General features: G+C 38.0%; 1 pseudogene; it reads right to left on the reverse strand.

Moving 5' to 3' along the window:
* Positions 1 to 6,554: 6,554 nt before the first annotated feature.
* Positions 6,555 to 6,780, reverse strand: LOC128654960 (uncharacterized; annotated as a pseudogene).
* Between the last annotated feature and the right edge of the window lie 3,961 nt (positions 6,781 to 10,741).

Raw genomic sequence — 10,741 nt, forward strand, 5'->3', positions numbered from 1 at the left:
CCTCCAGTTTTAATTCCCCCGAAGGAGAATACGCCCATAAAACCAATGAGGGACTCAATCACATCATCTGTGAAAAAGCCAGAAAAATCAGTAAAAACTGGCATAAACAAACAGACATAAAACAAACAGACATAAACAAACAGACATAAAATGACATAAAAAACTGGAATAAAATAACTGGCATAAAAGAACTGTCCCTTAGAATAACCCTATAAGCTCACCCTCAGCTCTGTCCCTCTCTTCACCAACCCAACTAACTGACCCTACAGCTTTCCCTACAGCTGTCCCTACAACTGTCCCTAGAAAAGCATAAAATATAATTAAAAGGAGATCCGACTCCAGAACAGAAAGCCAAAATGGGCTTTAGCGTCTTTGTCTCCAATGCTTTTCCTTTCACGTAAATAATAAATATGGATTAAACTCAAGGCATATTGTACACAGTTCTTTACAGATAAAAGTTCATGATTAAAAAGTAAAATATTTCTGGCCAGCCAGATGGCTTCTTTAAAACAATTGATAATAAGCCAGACATATAAAAACTTTTCTTCCGCTATGCAAAGCATCTTGCCATATAAAACAGCCTCATGGTTGAGAATCCTCAGACCGCCTACCCACTTTAGAAGGGGACTAATTTGTCTCCAGACCTCTTGTGCAAATCTGCAGTTCCAAAAGATGTGAAGTGGCGTCTCACAACTTTCACACCCTGCTCGAGGGCACTTGGCACTGGCAACCAGGCCCCGTCTATGCTGGAATTCCCTGGTAGGGAGAGAGTCTGTGACAATCCCCCAGGCCAAATCCTTCTGGAAGTTAGATAGAAATTTATGCGCCACATTCTTCCAGACTTGTCGAGAGACAATTGCAGAAAAAATTATAACAGGACTTATAACTTCGCCAGTGAAAAATACCCCAAAAATTTTCTTATGGTCAATTAAAGTCTCTGTAGTAAATTCTGCAACTTAAAAACTCGAATGATTCTCTCTAAAACCACATAATGTTTGGGAAGGTTAAACGCATAAGGTCTATTCAAAGCCAATTGAACCCATTTGTATTTGTGAAAAATAAATCCAGTGGTGTATTTTATAAACAAACTAGCAATGCAATCCTCACTGCAAAGAGCCATCTTTATATTATAGGATAAAAACTTAAAACTTAAAAACTTATCCATATCTAGAGCGTTCTTCCCACCATTAAAAGACAATTTCTGTAATTCAGTTCTTTTAAAACGCTCCATTTTAGCCCCCCAATAAAAAATAAAACACTCACGAATAATTCTCTTTAAAAATAAAACCGGGGGAAATAAAAACATGGATACATATAAAACAATGGGTAAAATCACCTGTCTCACTATTAAAATCTTACCCTCTAGAGTCAACTTTCTAAAAGCCCACAACTGAATTTTTTTCTTCACTTTAGCTAAAACGGTTTCCCACATAAAATCATACTTCATGTTACCCGTAAAATAGATGCCTAAAATCTTAATCTTCTCTCTCACAAGCGGCACAGTCACACCAAGCAAACTGTCCCACCGGCCATACAACATACACTCAGATTTATCCGCATTCATCTTACACCCAGACGCACAACAGAACCACTCCACAGTCCTTACTGCTCTATTTAAAGAGACTATGTCAGTGCACAGAATGGTGATGTCATCCATGTATGCCACGGTTTTAGCTTGCGTTCCTCCCCCTCCAGGAACAGGCACACCACGAATCACCTTGTCTTTTCTTAATGCACATAATAGTGGCTCAACACAACAAATAAATAAAATAGGTGATAAGGGGCAGCCCTGCTTAACCCCAGACTTAATAAAAACACCATCAGTTAAAAATCCATTAACAGACACTCTACTCACACAACCATCATACACACTCTTAATCTGATTTAGCATCCGTACAGGCACACCCATCCTTTCTAAAACCGTAAATAAAAACTCATGTGACACGCGATCGAAGGCTTTCTCAAAGTCTACACTAAAAAGAGCCAAGCTCTGGTCCCTATCTAAACAATAAAATATCGAATCTCTAATCGTGCTTAAAATTTCCGTTATACTCCTCCCAGGCACCGCACAGGCCTGACAGGGGGCTACAACTTTGGAAATGACAGATTTCAAACGGGATGCTAAAAGTTTAGTAAAAATTTTATAATCTGTATTTAAAAGTGTAATGGGACGCCAGTTCTTAATAAAATCTTTATCACCTTTTTTATAAATTAAAACAACTCCCTGCGTCCAAGATAAAGGTAAAATATTAAAATCACTACAATTTTTAAATAAAATCATAAAATCATCTTTTAAAACATCCCAAAAAACCCTATAAAATTCAATTGGTAACCCATCATTTCCTGGGGTCTTACCATTACTAAAACTTTTAATAACCCCTAAAATTTCTGCACAATTAAAATCCTGAGCTAAAAAATATTGATCATTAAAATTAAAAGAAGAATCCAATTGTGATAAAAAATGTTCTTTTAGGGAGGGATCTAAAAATTTAGGAGAATATAAATCCGAATAAAAACCTCTTGCTTCATACCATTAATATCCGATTTCCCCTCTATACTCCCCATAAAACTCTTTTTACTAACTAATTTTTTAAAAAAGAATCTAGAACACTTCTCATCCTCCTCTAAAACTTGTACTTTAGAATTAAAAATTATTTGTTTCCCCTTTTCTTCTAAATTTCTCCTAATTTCTTCTTTTAATTTTAAAATATCATCATCTACATTAAAACCATAAGAACGTGCCTGATAAAGTGCTTGAAGTCTAAAATTAAGTTTAGCATAAAATTCCCTTTTCTCTCTAGCCACTCTCTTACCCATTTTAATAAAAAAGTCCCGAATTAAAACTTTAACTCTATCCCACCATAAAATAATGTCCTCATCCCCCCGACTAAAACTCCATTTCTTATAACTAGCGATAAAACTCTGTCTAATAAAATCATCATCTAAAAGAGAGGTATTAAGTTTCCAATAAGAGGATTTAAAATTCTGCTCAGCAGGTAACTCACACACACACTCTAAAAGCTTGTGGTCAGAAAACACATTCTCACTTAAAACACAAGACCGCAAACTAAAAACCTTTGATAAAAACATAAAATCAATACGGGATTTAACCGCCCTATTACTCCACGTAAAACCAGGATCCGCACCATTCAACCTCATCCATACATCATTTAACCTAAAATCCTCAATCATACCTTTCAGCACACTAGCAGACCCATCCAAACGCTCACTCACACTCACACTCTCCCTCTTCTCACCTGGTAAAACACAGTTAAAATCCCCACCTAAAATCAAAGGTTCTGAACCTGCTAAAAACAAAGCTAAAATCTTAAAAAACTCTAACCTCTCTTTCTTAATAACAGGGGCATAAACATTAAAACACCTAAAACTAAAATTAAAATAACTGACATGGACAACTAAAAGCCTACCCGGGACAATTTCAATAAAACTATTAATAATAAAATCATGGCTATTAAAAAGGATGCCCACCCCTACAGATTTATTCTCATTACTACCTGACCATACTGATGGGCCCCTATCCCAATATTTTTCTAAAACTTCCACCTTATCATTTTTATCTATACAGCACTCTTGCAAATAAATAATGTTATTATTAGTGTTACCTAAAAAATCACACAGGGCTGCCCTCCGAGGAGGGCTTTTAAAGCCCCGTGTATTTAAGGATGCTATATTTAGCATCTAGAGAGGAGCAGCAAAACTTCCTACTTAGAAAATCTCCTAAGCAGGAAACTACCCTGGCCCTCCGAAATGTCACTGGGCACAGGACTTGCTACAACCTCTCCAGCAGGCACTGATGAATCATCAATCCTGAGTTCACTCGCTTCAAAGCTACTAACATCAGAAATATTCTCTGTTCCAGAAAAAAGACCAAAATCAATGTTCTGTAAGTCATCATTGGGGAATACCGGATCTTTTTTCAAAACAGAGAACCTATTGTCATGCTCCAGGTGGCTCAAATCAGGAGACATAGAGGACGATTCCTCACCAGGCAAAGACTTCAGCTTCTTAGAGGGATTTTCATCCCTCTCAGCCACAGGATCCACAACAGGTTTTATCAACTTCGGTTTCACAGAAGCAAGCTTCTCCACCTTATATCCTGATTTGACAGCTGACCTCTTTTGTTTAGTAGGAGGAACCACAGACCCCTCAGTAGAACCAGAAACACCCACCTCTCCAGTATCCATGGGCTCACGTACCTCCGTAACAGACAAATCCATTTCTTCATCCGCTTCCTCCACAGGAGGCAAGGGGACAGACTGCACCGCCACAGGATGCGCCTGACACTCCCCCTTCTCAGAAGGAGTACCCAGACGCACCACAAAGGGCTGCTTCCGAGTCTCCCATCTGCGCCTCTCCGGACAGGAGCGACTCAAATGGTCTGACTCACCGCAGAGATCACAAATGCGGATGGTACAGTCTTTGCTCAGATGTCCTGGCTTTTTACAAAAATGACAAACTTGGTTCTCGACGCAGTCAGAGGGGTCATGCCCATACCGCAAACACTTGCGACAGTATGGGGGCATTTGATTAAAGACAAGAAAGCCTCTGTTACTCCCAATGGAGAACAGAGGGGGGGGTCTAAGAAAACCCCCAAATTCCTCCTCGTCTGGACGGAAAGACACCCTGAATTTCCATTTTCCCGTCCAGACTCCAAGGGAATTAAAGACTTTCCCCTCAGGATTAATCCTCGCACAGAAACGCATCAGGTAGCGGGTGATCTCTGCCTCCTTAACATGGGGATTGTACATATGAACAATAAGGAGTTTCTCCCCGCCACCAAACATAGGGGAAATTTTAACCCCCTCCAAAGCCTCATGTGCTTTATAAATCCTGCACTTCTCCAGAACAACAGTGGCCAGCTGGTTAGAAATCATAGTTAAATCAAAATGGCCTTTCCTATAAAAATCCTGGAAACACATGAACTGTTCAAAGGAAAAACCAAATAAATCAACCAAAATTGATTTCTGCAAAAAAACACCACTTTTTAAAACTTGATGCTCTGGAGCCACCTGGATACGGAGCGTATCATGCGGATAAGATCCAGTAGGATCCACCCGCCTACGTCCTCCTGTTACCCCCTTACCACCAAATCGACCTCCAGCCACATCACCGACTCCACTACCTCGATCTCCAGCCTCCTCCCGAACTCCAGCCTCCTCCCGAACTCCAGCCTCCTCCACCAATCCACCTCGATCTCCAGCAACGACTCCTCCTCCATCTGCAGATCGGCCTCCATCACTTCCTCCGATGACATCAGCAACTCCAACTCCAGCTCCAGCAATTGCCGCCATAATGGCAACTTTGATCCCAACTCGGACGCTTTGGATAGCTAACCCCCCAATAGCAGCAGGTGGTGCACCCGAAGGAAACACCACCAGGCCGAGGGGTCAGGTTCCGCCACTCCTTCTGACTCAGACACTTGATCTGAGCCAAAAGGCCGAGAAGCGATAACGCAACGCTCTTGTCTGGGACGCCGCACGCTCAGAGCACTCACTCTGCCTCGGGGAGACAGGGCAGCACTCCAATGCTAACCACAAATCACACCATTGCAAATCCAAAAGCAGCAGCAAATAACAACACATGGCTAGGCCAGACAAAAAACACAACTAGATAACTACAAAATAATCTGCTTTAGGAGAAAAAGCAGCAGCGGCGACCAGGAACCTGCTGCTGCTGCCTCCTGACTACTGGACAGAGAGCTGCTCTCCAATTTGCATGGCTCCGCCTCCTCCACCCTCCCCCGAAAACAGCCCCCCTCCTTCCCCCCGCCATCGTCGGAGCTGCACTCCGCAGACACACAGAAAGGCGTCAAAGCCACCGGGCTGGCAGATCAGGCTGATTGGACCGAGTAGCTGCTGCTGCTGCTACTGGATCTTGTGGGCCTAGCTGCCTGCCTGCCTGCCTGTCTAGCTCGATAGCTAGCTAGCTAGCTAGCTAGCTAGCAAGCAGGCTCAACTCTATTTTTTAAAACTTCCCTGTCCAGGCACCACCAGGGGGAGAACGAAGCACACAGACAACATTGACAGCTCCAAAGACTTTTATTGTCTGCCAAGAAGGAGAGATAGATAGATAGATAGATAGAAAGATAGAAATTATTAGTAAACACATCAATAAAGCAAGAAATGGACACATCGAAATACATACAAAATGAGGAACCACAGAAATAAATAAATCAATCAATCAATAAATAAATAAATACATAAATTAATAAATAGAGAGAACAAGAAAAATTATAAATGAATGCATGAATTTACACAGCAATACATAGATTTGGGAAGAAATGCTCATGACATGAAGAATGAACACAAAAGGATAGCAAACACGTCGCCTCGCCAGGTAAGTAACTTTTGCTAGGCTTTTTTGGCCCAGCACACAAGGGGTTAACAAGAATCCGAACTGAAATCAAGCAGGCAGGAAAGCAGCTCGTCCGTTGCTGAGGCTTTCTTCGACAAATCAGCTGCTGCAGCTCATTTCCGCTTCTGGTTGTTGTATGGATGAGGATGATTATTCTGTTTTTGTCACACAGCAAAAGAGAGGGGTGCACCGGTCCTGGAGGTACTGCAATACCAGGTCAATGCGTGGAGTGGACAGAGCAAGCTCTTCTTCCATCTCCCTGTTTCAAAAATCCATTTAATATATGGCACCCAGATAGGGCGCGTATCAGATATTAAACTGATAAGAACAGATTTTTTTTTTAATGCCACTCAGTTAATAATTGTTAACTTAAATATTTCCAAGCAAATTCTCCATTAAAGTTATCCTGAGATTACTTTTCAAGAGTTAACTCATCACAACATCCTCGTGGCTTTTTTCTTTAATTATTATTTACAAAAAAAGAAAACATTTTAATACATAAAATACAATATATATGAACATATATAAAGAAACTACCAAGCTTTTTTTTTTTTCCATCCAATTCAAAAACATTTCCAACAACAAATCATAACCCAACCTTCAAATTAAACTCTAAAACAGCAAACTTTTTATCTAACTTAAATAAAACTATTAACCTTACAATATCCCAATCTCATAACCTAACCAATAAACTATTGTCATAATATATCCTTATTAGTAAGATATTCACTCTATCCTCACAAATAAGATACAATTATCCTTACAAATAAGATACAATTATCCTTACAAATAAGATTTATATCTCATCTCTATTAGTAAGATACACAAATATCCTTACAAATAAGATACAATTATCCTTACAAATAAGATTACATTTCATCTCTATTAGTAAGATACACAAATATCCTTACAAATAACACATACAGTATTCCTAACAAATTAGATACAATTATCCTTACAAATAACACATACAATGTTCCTAACAAATAAGATACAATTATCCTTACAAATAACACATACAATGTTCCTAACAAATAAGATACAATTATCCTTACAAATAAGATTTATATCTCATCTCTATTAGTAAGATACACAAATATCCTTACAAATAACACATACAATGTTCCTAACAAATAAGATACAATTATCCTTACAAATAAGATTTATATCTCATCTCTATTAGTAAGATACACAAATATCCTTACAAATAACACATACAATGTTCCTAACAAATAAGATACAAATATCCTTACAAATAACACATACAATGTTCCTAACAAATAAGATACAATGTTCCTAACAAATAAGATGCATAATTATCCCTACTAGTAAGATATTAAATCATCCTCACAAGTAAGATAAACATAATCTTTACATTACAATATTACTCTTTCTTACAAATCTTTGTTAAATTTTCAATAACTGATTATTCACACGGGCAAAAAAAAAAGATACACATGCTCTCAATAGAAAACACACGTACCAAAAAAAAAAAAAACGTGTATAGTGAACTACTGCTTAACCCAACTATAATCTGACACCCAGAGGAAACCTCTAATGAGATCTAGTGATGTGCAGTTCATGAACGAATCGTTCATTTGAACTGGTTCTTTTTACTGAACTGTATGAATCAGTTCACCAGACTGAACTGATTCGTTTGTAACAGTTCAGTTGCACAGGCAGCATGTAATATGATCCTAGAGTGAGGTCTCTGTTATAACTCTGGTTCTTCTGCTATGAATCACTGAGACCTCACTCTAGGATCATATTACATGCTGTTGAATCAGTGTACTGCATCAGTGTACTGTGTACTGTTAACTCAGTGATTCATTAGCAACTGTGTTATAACTGTGGTTCTGCTATGAATCACTGAGTTAACAGTACACAGTACACTGATTCAGTACACTGATTCAACAGCACAGCAACTAACAGCTCTGTGATACACACATTTAATTACTGTGGAATACATTGGCACAATACAATAATAAAAATAAAAAAAATACCTTGAGTGTAAATGTTTTAAATTGATTAAACTTTATATATAATTTTCAGGGGAAAATTATTAAGTAGATATGTGTTTTGAGGTGTTATTTATATATATATATATATATATATATAAATATATATATATATATATATATATATATATATATCTGACAACAGGGATTATGTGGTCCACATTCATTGATTGTGACTGAATCCTAGGGTTGTCGTGTGTTTATTATTTTATTTTAAGTAAAAAATGCAGACAAGGGCTTCAGGATCGGGGGTTTGGTCTGAAGCAACAAGCAGCAGAGAGCAGTACAGACACAGTGACTCAGGACTCATTCTAAATGATTCAGAATCGCTGCGTCTGTACTGAATCTGCGATTCTTCTGCTCTGCCCCTCAAGCGCATCATGTGATCAGTAGGTGAACTGATGAATCGGTTCATGAACCGGTTCAGTTAATCGAACTGTCCGAAATGAACCGATTCATCAGGATGAACCGAACTTCACATCACTAATGAGATCACCAGCTAAATAAACCTAAACTATAGAACTGACTGAATAAACCTACTGAATCCTGACATCTAACTCACCTATAGAGACCACTTAACAGCTAAACTAACTAAATCTAACTAAATAAACCAAACAAAAACTAACACAAAAAAACACTAAATAAACCTAAAATCTGATCTCCTAAACTAACTATAAACCTAAAAATAAGCCACAAATAGTGCTTACTAATTTACATAATTAATGCCTGATTTACATAATTTATGCACACATCACTCTATAGGTATACCTCCCCTCTTTATCTGAGCAAGTGACACATTTCTATTAACCCATAAAACAGAACCATCAGCCCTATCTACACGATAGAAATGCTTTTCTCTTTCTATTTCAAAGTCAGATTTCTGTACAGCTGACTCAGGAGAATCACTAACTGTACTGTCAGCCTCTGCCACAGACTGCTGACCCTTACGTTTCTTACTGCCTTTAGATCCTTTTTTATGTTGTACCTTAACACTTGCTATAGGAACAGATTTAACCTCTTCAGGAATAGATTTAACCTCTTCAGGAACAGATGTAACCTCTTTAGCAACAGATTTAACCTCTATAGGAACAGATTTAACCTCTTTAGGAACAGATTTAACCTCTTTAGCAACAGATTTAACCTCTTTAGCAACAGATTTAACCTCTATAGGAACAGATTTAACCTCTTTAGCAACAGATTTAACCTCTTCAGGAACCGATTTAACCTCTTTAGCAACAGATTTAACCTCTATAGGAACAGATTTAACCTCTTTAGCAACAGATTTAACCTCTATAGGAACAGATTTAACCTCTTTAGCAACAGATTTAACCTCTATAGGAACAGATTTAACCTCTTTAGGAACAGATTTAACCTCTTCAGGAACCGATTTAACCTCTTTAGCAACAGATTTAACCTCCTTAGGAACAGATTTAACCCCTTTAGCAACAGATTTAACCCCTTTAGGAACAGATTTAACATCTTCAGGAACAGATTTAACCACTTTATGAACAGATTTAACCACTTTAGGAACAGATTTAACCTCTTTAGCAACAGATTTAACCCCTTTAAGAACAGTTTTAACCTCTTTAGGAACAGATTTAACCTCTTTAGCAACAGATTTAACCTCTTCAGGAACAGATTTAACCTCTTTAGGAACACTCTTCAGGAACAGATTTAACCCCTTTAAGAACAGATTTAACCTCTTCAAGAACAGATTTAACCCCTTTAGGAACAGATTTAACCTCTTTAGGAACAGATTTAACCTCTTCAGGAACAGATTTAACCCCTTTAGAAACAGATTTAACCCCTTTAGGAACAGATTTAACCCCTTTAGGAACAGATTTAACCCCTTTAGGAACAGATTTAACTTCTTTAGGAACAGATTTAACCTCTTTAGGAACAGATTTAACCTCTTTAGGAACAGATTTAACCTCTTTAGTAGCAGATTTAACCTCCTCTTTAACAGTTTTGTCTGATTTAAGCTCTTTAGATTTTAAACTCTCTTTAGGTTTAACAACCCCTTGTGGCTGAACACATTTTGCAGACTTTTCAGTTGACACAGAACTATCTACAGCACTAGCATCAGACACATTCAAAATAACTGAATTTTTAGCAATAACATAAAATCTGGCTCAGACACAGACCTAGGCAAAAACCTCTATTTTTTTACAATTCTTTGCCCAATGACCTTTTTTTGCCAAAATTAAAGCAACCTTGCATCTTAATATCTTTTTCAGTAACCACTAGATACCAAAAACCAGAACTGCCCTCAATGAAGAAATTTCTGGGAGGAAAAGAAAAACCTCCTTCCCCCTCCCCAGAGTTCCACATTACCACAAACTTTCTTT

The sequence above is a fragment of the Bombina bombina genome, chromosome 3, assembly GCF_027579735.1.
Source record: "Bombina bombina isolate aBomBom1 chromosome 3, aBomBom1.pri, whole genome shotgun sequence".
Lineage (NCBI taxonomy): Eukaryota > Metazoa > Chordata > Amphibia > Anura > Bombinatoridae > Bombina > Bombina bombina.